Here is a 13050-nt window from a genome sequence, read left to right as displayed (position 1 = left end):
AAGGAAACTCTTGTGGCAAAATAAAGAAGCAGGTAGATAGCAAAAGAGAGAAACAGAAAATTTGCCACAGCTAGTGTAGAAGAGGCAAAACTTGACCTCATCCCATCTTGGGTTTTCAGCTGGGGCTCTTAAACAGAGAGATTAACAAGAGAAAAACAGTTTATTAATGGGCTCTGCACATGATACACAGGAGAAAGCGCATGAAAAGTAACTCCAAGTGGCAACTTAGAACACCAACTTATACAGAGTCTTCAACATAGAGCAATAAACTTGTAGAGAAACAATAGGACAAAGGAAAACAATTTTAAGTTTCCAAGGGCAGCCAACTGTGGGAAATAATTATACTAGAGGAAACTCAAGAAGGAAGGTTTGTTTGCAGATTCCTCTGGTGCTGTCTCTGGGCTAAAGGTCTGTCTCCAGTAGGAGAATTTATATCCTGTCTTTAGGCAGAAAAGGGGAAGGTGAACAGAACTTCTCCTACATATGCTGCTGCTCAATTGCCTTGGACTCAAATTAATTTTTATGTCAAAGAAGCATATTTGGGGGCAAGCGACATATTCTGGTTTACTTTGCTAATTATCCTAGTTGGCAACAGTGGGGAGGGAAACAAGTGTAAGCCACATGCAGTTGTAAAGAGCTACCCTTTCTCAGAGTCCTTCCCTAGCACCCTCAAAATACAGACCAGGGCATTGCGCAATAGTATGTCTCACGAGAGTCTCTTAGAAATGAAGCTCATCACAGGCTTTCCTTCTGTGAGGCTTTGGTTCGGTACCAGATGCCCCTCCTCCCATCTCCACCAGCATCAGGCAGGATAACTGGGTGTGCTTGAGACCCCTTCCACAGAACCTTCTTTAATCCACTAGAACTGGCAAATCAGAATATGGTAAAGCAGAAAGAATATGATTTGGAATATCACAGATAGATGGCTTCCCTGGTGGCTCAGACGGTAAAGAATTTGCCTGCAATGCAGGAGACACAGTTTGATCCCTGGGTCAGGAAGATCCCCTAGAGAAGGAAATGGCAACCCAATCCAGTATTCTTGCCTAGAGAATCCCATGGACAGAGGAGCCTGGCAGGCTACAGTCCATGGGGTTGCAAAGAATCGATTGACTGAGCAACTAAACACTTTCACTTCACTTTCACAGTTTCATTCTACTATTGTTAGCAGACTGATTTGGGTGATTTTCTCCAATCTATACCAATGCCTTTGACTGTGTGGAAAATTCTGAAAGAGATGGAAATACCAGACCACCTGACCTGCCTCTTGAGAAACCTGTATGCAGGTCAGGAAGCAACAGTTAGAACTGGACATGGAACAACAGACTGGTTCCAAATAGGAAGAGGAGTACATTAAGGCTGTATATTGTCACCCTGCTTATTTAACTTATATGCAGAGTACATCATGAGAAACGCTGGACTGGAAGAAGCACACGCTGGAATCAAGATTGCCAGGAGAAATATCAATAACCTCAGATATGCAGATGACACCACCCTTATGGCAGAAAATGAAGAGGAACTGAAAAGCCTCTTGATGAAAGAGAAAGAGGAGAGTGAAAAAGTTGGCTTAAAGCTCAACATTCAGAAAACTAAGATCATGGCATCTGGTCCCATCACCTCATGGGAAATAGATGGGGAGACAGTGGAAACAGTGTCAGACTTTATTTTTTGGGGCTCCAAAATCACTGCAGATGGTGACTGCAGCCATGAAATTAAACGATGCTTACTCCTTGGAAGGAAAGTTATGACCAACCTAGATAGCATATTAAAAAGCAGAGACATTACTTTGCCAACAAAGATCCATCTGGTCAAGTCTATGGTTTTTCCAGTGGTCATGTATGGATGTGAGAGTTGGACTATGAAGAAAGCTGAGTGCCAAAAAATTGATGCTTTTGAACTGTGGTGTTGGAGAAGACTCTTGAGAGTCCCTTGGACTGCAAGGAGATCAAACCAGTCCCTCCTAAAGGAGATCAGTCCTGGATGTTCATTGGAAGGACTGATGCTGAAGCTGAAACTCCAATACTTTGGCCACCTCATGCGAAGAGTTGACTCGTTGGAAAAGACCCTGATGCTGGGAGGGATTGGGGGCAGGAGGAGAAGGGGACGACAGAGGATGAGATGGCTGGATGGCATCACCAACTCGATGGGCATGAGTTTGAGTAAACTCCAGGAGTTTGTGATGGACAGGGAGGCCTAGATTGCTACGATTCATGGGGTCACAAAGAGTCAGACACGACTGAGCAACTGAACTGAACTGATGTGTAAAATAGATAACTAGTGGGTAACTGCCATATAGCACAGGGAACTCAGCTTGGTGCTCTGTGATGACCTAGAGGGGTGGGATGGGAGTATGGGAGGGAGGCTCAAGAAGGAAGGAATATATGTATACATATAACTGCCTTGCCGGAGAAGGCAATGGCTACCTACTCCAGTACTCTTGCCTGGAAAATCTCATGGATGGAGGAGCCTGGTAGGCTGCAGTGCATGGGGTCACTAGGAGTCGGACACGACTGAGAGACTTCACTTTCACTTTTCACTTTCATGCATTGGAGAAGGAAATGGCAACCCACTCCAGTATTCTTGCCTGGAGAATCCCAGGGACGGGGGAGCCTGGTGGACTGCCGTCTAGGGGTCGCACAGAGTCAGACACGACTGAAGCGACTTAGCAGCAGCAGCAGAAGCCTTGCAATATATATATGTATTCATATATTCACATTGTTGTATAGCAGAAACTAACAACATTGTTAAGCAAATATACTTCATTTTTTTAGGATGGCTATAATAAAAAAAAAAAAGCATAGCAAATATTAGTGAGGATATGGAAAAACTGGAACACTCAATCCTTGATGGTGGGAATGTAAATGATGTGGCCACTTTGGAAAAAATGTTTTAATAGTTTCTCAAAAGTTAAACACAGAGTAGCCATATGACCTAGCAATTCTGCTCCAAGGTATATACCCATGAGAAATGAAAACACACGTCCATAAAATAACTTATACATGAATGCTACATGAAATAAACTAGTTACAAAATAACAAATATTGTATGATTCCATTTATATATATAAATGTCCAGAATAGAGAAACCCATAGACAGAGAGTAGATAAGTGGTTGCCAAGGGTGAGAGAGAGGGGGTAGTGACTGTAATGGGTAAGGGCTTTTTGGGGGAGATGATGAAAATGTTTTTTAATTAGATAGTGGTGATGATCATGAATGTACTAAAATTCATTTAACTGTATACTTCAAAAGAGTGGACTTTATGGGATGTAATTATAGCTCAATAAAACTGTTACAAAGAATTTTAATTAGCATTTAGGATGAAATTAGGTACTTACTAAAACATAACTACTCTTTTTAGAAGACTCCATTACCTAATATTGTAAATTACATGTCATATGGAGAAAACCACGTTTTGCAGGAGCCCAATCACATATGCATCTCTCCACATATGCCCTTCTCTTCCCAACACTCCCTCACTCTATCAAAATAAGAGGGGTATGTTTTGACGGGGCAAATATTTTGACAGATCACCCGAGATGAAAAGGAGAACTTCCACTTAGTGGTTGTTCCCAGCCAGTGCCTATGAAAGTACAAGAGAAGGTCACTGGGTGGCCTTCTGAGAATTTCTGCAGCTGAGAGTCCCTTGGATTGCAAGGAGATCCAACCAGTCCATCCTAAAGGAAATCAGTCCTGAATATTCATTAGAAGGACTTTGGCCACCTGATGCAAAGAACTGACTCATTTGAAAAGACCCTGATGCTGGGAAAGATTGAAGGCAGGAGGAGAAGGGGACTCCCAGGGACAGGGGAGCCTGGTGGGCTGCCGTCTATGGGATTGCACAGAATTGGAAACGACTGAAGCGACTTAGTAGCAGCAGCAGCAGTGTACAGAAAATGATATATTGTTTTATTTCTCTGATCATTCTTGTGGGTAAATATGTAGGAATTAGAAGGTGGATGACAATATCTTAGTTTGTTTTTTAACATATTTTCCAACATCATGCTTAGATATCCTTGTTGAAGCTTTTGAAAATGACATTACAAAGTTTAGAAACCTTTTATGAACAGCTCATCTTTGAAAATCAATGAAGAAAGTAGCATGAAGTGAGGCATGATGGACATGTCAGAATTACTCCCTTGATTCCTGGGACACTGACCTCCTGATTTTTCATTTGGCGCTGATTTTTTTTGGGGGGTGGGGGGCGGGCACTGATTTTTAAGTCCAGTAATTTTACTGTACTTGTTTCAGCAGGTAAGTCTCGCATGCTGCTAAATCTTTGGGAGACTTCTAGTCTTGTGCTGGGCATGTGTGCTAAGTTGCTTCAGTCATTATCCTACTCCTTGCAACCTAGGGACTGTAGCCCACCAGGCTCCTCTGTCCAAGGGGTTCTCCAGAAAGAATACTGGAGTAGGTTGTCATGCCCTCCTCCAAGGGATCTTCCCGACCCAGAGATCAAACTCACATCTCCAGCATTGGCAAGCAGGTTCTTTACCACTAGCACCACCTGGGAAGCCCATGCTGGGCATATGAGTGAGGATTTTAAGGTTTTTATCAACTTATTCTTGTTCCCTTATGCTGGCTGCTCTTCAGCATTATTGGATTTCTGAGTTCACTAGACACAAACTACATCTCTCTGATCATTCTCCTCCATTCATTTGGGTTTTTCTGTATGATGTCACAGAAAAACCCAAACAAACTTTTTGGCCAACCCAATACTTTTCCATTTAAAAACACTGCTTTTGAAATATAATTTAAGTCTGACCTAAGAATAGTATTCCCATAGACAACCATGGCATACACCACAATGAATTCTAAATGTTAACATATCTTTATTATGTAAAGAACTAAGTGTTTGTTTAAGGAACCAAAGATAAGCAACCATGTGAGAAAAAAATATTTGCAGTATATAAAGCAGAGAAAGTTTTACTATCATTTTTACATAAACACTTCAGAATCAAACATTACATAGTAAAAAGTGATTCTAAGCGTCCACATAAAACATAAAGAAAAAGACTCTAGAGGCTGAGGTTTTAAAAACAGTTATAATTCATGAAGATAAAGCCATATGATAAAATGGGCAACCTCCCAGTAATCAAAGAACAATATTAAAGTAAAACAAGATACCATGTAATCCATTAAATTATTCCCCAAATTGTTTGATGTGATAACCTAAACTGGAAACAAAGGTAAAATTGGGAAAGCATGTACTTCTGGGGGTTTTAGAAAGCAGTTTGATTACACATCCAGAATGCCATTCATTCCTCTGTTCACTCAAAAAAGCAAAGGATACCACATGCATTCTTTTTGCCACACTAGGTTAGGCACCTAGCAAGTAGAGGTGAATCCTACAGTTTCCCTGTCCTCATGGTGTTTAAAAATCTTTGAGGTTGAAGCAGGAGAATAGAAGAGAGACAAAGGAGAAAGAGTGAAGGGCGGGGGGTGGGGGGGACAGAAGGAAAAAGGAACAAAATGTTATAGATATACATGATATGGGCTAGGGGTCCCCAACCTCCAGGATCTAATGCCTGATAATCCGAGGTGGGGCTGATGTAATAATAGAAATAAAGTGCACAGTAAATGTAATGTGCTTGAATCATCGCAAAACCACTCCCCGTACCCTGGTCCATGGAAGAATTATCTTCCACAAAACCAGTCCCTGGTGCCAAAGAGGTTGGGGACCACTGGTGTAGAGACACATACACATATATGGATGATCCTCAACTTATGATGGTTCAACTTACAATTTTCACCCTTACAATGTTGTGAAAGCAATACACATTTAGTGAAGGATATACTTCAAATTTTGAATGTTGATGTTTTCACGAGCCAGTGATGTATGGTATGATGCTCTCCTATGATGTGCAGTGACAGTGGGTAGGTCAGCCACACAACTGATACACTTGCAACCATTGTATACGCAGAAAACCAGTTTTCCACTTTCATTACATTATTCAATAAATTACATGAGATCTTCAAAACTTATTATAAAATAGGCTTTGTGTTAGATGATTTTACCCAACTGTAGGCTAATGTAAGTGTTCTGAGCATATTCAAGGTGGGCTAGGCTACGTAAGCTACAATGCCTTGTAGTTCAGCTGTATTCAATGCATTGCAACTTAGAATATTTTCAATTTATGATGGGTTTAATGCCATCTGCATGTAACCTCACTGAAGTCTGGGAAGATCTGTATAGTAAGGCTATAAAGGAAAAAGGAACCAGTGCTATTTGAGGAAGTCAGAAAAGTCTTCACAGAAGAGATAATAGCAGATTTAAATATTAAAAATACATTTGTCATCAGGTAGACTGAACTGTGGGGCAAAGGTAAACACAGCAAAGATTTAGAGTTTTAAGGGAATTCAGGTAGGGGAAACAGGTATGTTCTGGAGAAGAATAAATAAGCATGTAATGACATGTAAAAATAGATTTAATATCTTCACACTATTAAAATAAAAATTATGATTTATGATATGAAAAATTATCATCAGTTCTTAGGCTGTGGTTTTCATTTCTGCCTTTCACAATATTTGAAGTTATTTTACAAGGTCATAAGTATACTGAATTTGTAAGATTCTTGAGAAAAAATAAATGAGATTTTTCAAGACCTCATGCAGTCAAATAAATAAATAAATATATATTTTTTTTTAAAAATAAATAAATAAATGAGATTTTTCAATTACATATTAATATAAATTGTAAAATAGTTTTTCATCAAAATAGAGTATAGAAGGTAATAAATTGCTCTGTTTGAAGTTTTTGTTAGATTTTAATAGCAATTCAGTTTCAAAAACAATCATGGTCAATACTGTCTCTCTCAACCCATTAAATCATTTATAAACATTTAATAATTCAAATTCCTTAATGTGAGTAAAGGAAAAAACGTAGCTGTTTTCATGTGAGTCTTAAACTCATGAAAATATAAATTACAGAGTTTTGTGCAAGAACATGAAAAAAAGTCTATGTATGAAATTTTTTTAAAAAAGAATATGCAACACGGTAAAGAATCTGCTTGCAGTGCAGGAGACTTAGGTTTGATCCCTGGATTAGGAAGATCCTCTGGAGGAGGGCATGGAAACCCACTCCAGTATTCTTGATGGGAGAATCCCCATGGACAGAGGAGCTTGGTGGGCTACAGCCCACGGGATCGCAAAGAGTCGGACACGACTGAGCAGCTAAGCACATCATGCAACATAAAACAGGCTGGGATGTGTGCCTCAGGTGACCCTGGGTGGCTAGGGCACAGGATGCTAGAAGGACAGGTGAGAGATGAGGCAGGAGAAAGTCCCAGTGTACGGGTCATGAAGGACATGCTGAGAGTCAAGGCTGTGCTGGGCTCTATAGATTTTATTCTAGAAGCTGTGCCTTTCAAACTGAACCAAGGTTGTTATGTTTATAGATACACATCCCAGGGAAAGTCACCAAAAAGCCATAGCACCCCTTCAGGGCATATCAATTTCACTTGAAGATTTCAGAAGGGGAATTATTATTTTATGTTAGAACAAACACAAATACATAATTGAGTCAACCAGACAAGTCACATGAATTTTGAGTGTAAAACAAAGATTCCAAAGAAGTCATGGACTTAGAGTCTATGTTGATTTTGCCTCCTCGGAGCATTTTGATGGAAAAGTTTGACCAACACTGGATAATTGGGGGCCTTTTAAGGGAAGGATCATTGGGAGCTTTTAAAGCTGGGAAGGAAATGACTGATCTCTGAGTGTCAGTTGAGCAGGAGTATCAGACAGAGGACCAGTCACAAAACTACAGTAGGACCATCACCCTGGAGGGAGTGGCAAGAATGGAGAGGAAATGCACACACGAGAAATGAGGAAACATGTACTCACTGGACCCCAGTGAGATTCAGAAGATGAAGTCAGAGGGGAAAGAGAGCAGCCTAGGATGATTCTATTTCTGGTTAGAGCGTCTGGCTGGTGGACGGGGCATCACCTGCCAAGATTTGGCATCTACCAAGAGGTGAGGATTTGGTGGAATATCCAAGTCCAGTTTGGGGCTGCTAAGCTGCTGCTGCTAAGTCGCTTCAGTCGTGTCCAACTCTGTGCAACCCCATAGACGACAGCCACCAGGCTCTGCCATCCCTGGGATTCTCCAGGCAAGAGTACTGGAGTGGGTTGCCATTTCCTTCTCCAGTTTGGGGCAACAGATCTCAAATGCTTGTGGGAATCTAGGGAAAGATGTACAGCAGGTAGCTGGATACAGGCTTGGAGCATTGAAAGGGGTCTAGTCTGAACAAATAGGCTTGTGCATCTTCAGCACATCAAGAGTAATTGAAGTTTTAGGGACAGATGGGATCAGTAGACATGAACAGTAGAAAAAGAAGCAAGTCAAAGCAGAACCTTAAACCTGTGCATACCCTTGGGACTCAGGATTCCATTTTAAAAACACATTATAAGGAAACAGAAGATGATGCTGATCACAATGTGATCTATAACAACAAAAGACTGAAAACAACCCAGTGTTGAACAGGACAATGGTCAAATACATTAATATATACCCATTTGGTGAAATTTTAGGAAACCATTAAATGGATTAAAAGTTCATTTAAAAATAACAACAAAAAAAAGAGGTTTCCCTGGTGGCTCAGTGGTAAAGAATCTGCCTGCCAATGCAGGAGACATAGGTTCGATCCCTGGTCTGGGAAGATTACACCACAACTATCGAGCCTGTGCTCTAGAGCTCGGGAACCACAACTGCTGAGCCCACACGCTGCAACTACTGAAGCCCATGTGCCTTGGAGCCCGCACTCTGCAACAAGAGAAGGCATCGCAGTGAGAAGCCAGTGCACTGCGACTAAAAAGTAGCCCCTGCTCACTGCAACCAGAGAAAAGTTGGCACAGCAACAAAGACCCAGCACAGCCAAAAATATAAATAAATAAACTTTTTTACTTTTAAATAACAAAAAGGAAATGCCCCAGTGGTCCAGTGGTTGAGACTCTGTGTTTCCACTGCCAAGGGTGAGGGTTCGATCCATGGTTGGGGAACTAGGATCCACAAGCCCCGTGATGTGGCCAAAAATAAAAATTTTTAAATAAATAAAATAAATAAAAATAACAAAGACCTTATGATACAATATTTAATCTTATTCTAATTTTTTCACTGTGATTACAATTCTATAAAACATATAGTGATGATTCCATGTGTGCATATGACAGATATGTGTATATGATATATACACATTTACATACTAACACAAGAGAAAGAAGACTGGAAGAAAATATGCCAAAATGCTGGAATTAGAGGACTAGTGGTGCTTTTCTCTTCTTTTAAATGTTTTCTAAACTTAATTTTAGAATTTCACTTTAAGAAATAAGTTTGCCTTTAATAATGTATATTCTGTATTTACTTCTCCCATACAACCAGCAAGTGATAAGCCAAATAACCAATCAAGTGACAGGGTTTTGTTTTTTTTTAAGGTGTATATTTTCAAAAGAATCCCAGAAATAAGTGTCATTTAATATATGCGCTTGTTGCCACTATGAGACCTTAAATAAGTCCATCCTATTACTGAGAACTTAGAAAAACTCAATAGAGGCACAGAAATTATTCAACAAATTTATTGAACACCTAATACATGCTGATACTCTATTTGGATGCTATTTTGGAACAAATGTTTCCTCAGATCAAGGAAAGAGTTCCCAATTTTCTTCTTCAAAGTATTTTTCTCTACTTATCTGTGTTCAAATGACACTTTAAATAAAAACATCGTTGCTGACTCTCCAACTTGGACCTATTGATAGTCCTATAATTCTATTATTTACATTTCTGTGTGTTAGAAGACAGAAAGAAACTAAAATTTGAAGGATACAGGAAATTAGACAATATTATACATTTCTGTTAAGAAGATGAATGAGTAGAACTTCTTTGGAAGGGTATTTGGCAATGTCTACCAAAATTTTTTTAAAATACACATCATTTTGACTGAATAAATAATTTTACTCTTAGGAAAAAAGATGACATGACAAAAGATTTAATTCAATTCAGTCGTTCAGTCATGTCCGACTCTTTGCGACCCCATGAATCACAGCACGCCAAGCCTCCCTGTCCATCACAAACTCCCGGAGTCTACTCAAACTCATGCCCATCGAGTTGGTGATGCCATCCAGCCATCTCATCCTCTGTCTTCCCCTTCTCCTCCTGCCCCCAATCCCTCCCAGCATTAGGGTCTTTTCCAACGAGTCAACTCTTCGCATGAGGTGGCCAAAGTATTGGAGTTTCAGCTTCAGCATCAGTCCTTCCAATGACTGGTTGGAGTCCTTCCCAGGACTAATCTCCTTTAGGAGGGACTGGTTTGATCTCCTTGCAGTCCAAGGGACTCTCAAGAGTCTTCTCCAACACCACAGTTCAAAAGCATCAATTTTTGGGTGCTCAGCTTTCTTCACACTCCAACTCTCACATCCATACATGACCACTGGAAAAACCATAGCCTTGACCAGACGGACCTTTGTTGGCAAAGTAATGTCTCTGCTTTTTAATATGCTATCTAGGTTGGTCATAACTTTCCTTCCAAGGAGTAAGCGTCTTTTAATTTCATGGCTGCAGTCACCATCTGCAGTGATTTTGGAGCCCCAAAAAATAAAGTCTGACACTGTTTCCACTGTCTCCCCATCTATTTCCCATGAGGTGATGGGACCAGATGCCATGATCTTAGCTTTCTGAATGTTAAGCTTTAAGTCTACTTTTTTACTCTCCTCTTTCACTTTCATCAAGAGGACAAAAGATTAGAAGCATCAAATTCCACCAACGAAGGACTAGTTAAGGAAGTTAGGCTATAATTATACAGTGAAATAGTCAGAATTAGACAACTATTTTATGGACTGATATGGAAAAGTCTCCAGGATTACACATATCAACACACACAGTTGAACAGAATAAGGCTTTAGATTAATATATATGAAGAATACTACTATTTGTCTTGTTTTTTAATTTTTGCTACTATTTGTTTTAAAAAAGGGTTTTTCCTCAAAAATAGGTATTTTAACTGGCTTTTTCTTGTAAATGCAAAGCCTAACCCTGGAACAGTACCAGAAAGTAGTAAAAGTGACTGCTTCTCGGGAAAAGAAATGGATGGCTAGACAGATGAAATGGGAGCACTTGACATGGCAAACCATGTATATCCACTGGCCCTTCAAAAATAAAATTAAAGCAGTAACAATAAGATTTTTTATGAAAAAACAAAATTTCAACTAAAATCAAGCTCCAAATGTACTATTATGATTCAAATCACTGATTCTTGTTTCATGTTAGTTTATTGAGCTTAATTAGTTATTATTAGTAAGACACAGGAGATTGAGGCCAAAAAGCAGTAATTCATGAGCCTATAAAGAAGTCATATCATACTTTTCCACTAGCATACCTCACTGCCTCCACTCACTGCCCCACCACATGGGGTGGAGAGTAGTAAGTCACAGACTATCTAATCTAACACAAAGGCTTCCGTGGTGGCTCAGTGATTAAAGAATCCACCCGTCAACACAGGAGACTTGGGTTCAATCCCTGCGTCAGGAAGATCCCCTGGAGAAGGATATGGCAACCCACTCCAGTATTCTTGCCTGGAAAATCCCACGGACAGAGGAGCCTGATGGGCTACAGTTCATGGGGACACAAAAGAGTCAGACATGACTTAATGACTAAGCAACAACAACAAATCTAACACCAAATGCATGGCCCTCTACCCATCTGGCCTTCCCTATCATCCCTCTCAGTACTACCCTAGAAGTGTTGACTGTGAAAGAGATTGAGAGAAAAAGTTTTACTTTGATTCAAAACATTTTACAAAAATGTTATTATTATACACGACTTCCCTGATGGCTTAGATGGTAAAGCATCTGCCTCCAATGCGGGAGACGTGGGTTTGATCCCTGGGTCGGGAAGATCCTCTGGAAAAGGAAATGGCAACCCACTCCAGTGTTCTGGCCTGGAGAATACTCTGGACGGAGAAGACTGGTTGGCTATAGTCCATGGGATCTCAAAGAGTCGGACACGACTAAGGGACTTCACTTTCACTTTCCAGGCCACACTTAGTACTACCCTAGAAGTGTTGACTGTGAAAGAGATTGAGAGAAAAAGTTTTACTTTGATTCAAAACATTTTACAAAAATGTTATTATTATATAGAAAATGTACATCAGCAAAAATATTTTAATTAATGTGACATATTCCATTAGGATACAATATCTATTTTCTTACACTGGCATCTATTTAAAATCAGGTTCCAGCATGCCATTCTAGACTATGTAATTCTGAAAAAGAAATCCCAGAATGGGCTTCCAGCAAGTTCCTCAACAACAACAACAAAATAGCACTAATCCATTTCATTTACCACCCCTAGATTGAGAAGGACATGGGCAACAATCAAAGACAAAGCAGTAATATGATTTAAAACTATTGGTTCCCTTTTATTCTCATTCTTGGGTATATTCTTATTCTCAGGTATGGTTTTATTTGTACATATTTTAAGAGTACACTGGAAAGCTAGAAAACAACATCTTTGTTCAGCTCTTGTGCAATTTCTCACCTTCTATTAAGACCTTAAATTATAATAAAACTGACCTTAAAATATAAAACACAAATGGAATTTTAATGTGATAGACTAAGAGGGACCTTGCTGTAGGGCAGATTGACCTAATAAACATTTATTGAGCCCCTGTTATGGCTGATAGGCAAATAGGAATACTATCCAGTTCTTGTTCTTGGGAACTGGTGGTCAATGAGGGAGACTGGCAGGTAAATAATCAGCTGTGATTTGAGACTGAGTGAAAACTGAAAAACACGGAGGAATAAGTGTCACCCTTACAGAGGCGAGAGGGAAGAGAAATTCTGACGAGTGTGAGATGGAAAAGCTGCAGATCAGTGACTTTTGAGCTCAGCCTTCCAGGTGTGGAAGGAAGGACCTTGATAGGTTGCAGGAGAAGAGCCGGACAGTCCAGGCTGAAGGAGAGGAACAAAGGCAAGGAGGTGTGGGAGGGATGAGGAAGCAGGAACTGACGAACGAGAGCTGGAGCTGCTTGTGGGGTATGCAGGAGAGAGCATGAGTCTAAA

At 40.0% G+C, this 13050-nt stretch overlaps 1 protein-coding gene across 1 annotated transcript in view; it reads left to right on the top strand.

The window, feature by feature from the left end:
- CPA6 (carboxypeptidase A6) overlaps positions 1-13050 on the top strand; it is a 266594-nt gene that overhangs the window by 228300 nt on the left and 25244 nt on the right. The window lies entirely within an intron of this gene.

Source organism: Dama dama, chromosome 21, assembly GCF_033118175.1.
Source record: "Dama dama isolate Ldn47 chromosome 21, ASM3311817v1, whole genome shotgun sequence".
NCBI lineage: Eukaryota > Metazoa > Chordata > Mammalia > Artiodactyla > Cervidae > Dama > Dama dama.
The sequence above is the reverse complement of the archived record's forward strand: the minus strand, read 5'-3'. Positions and strand labels throughout refer to the sequence as shown.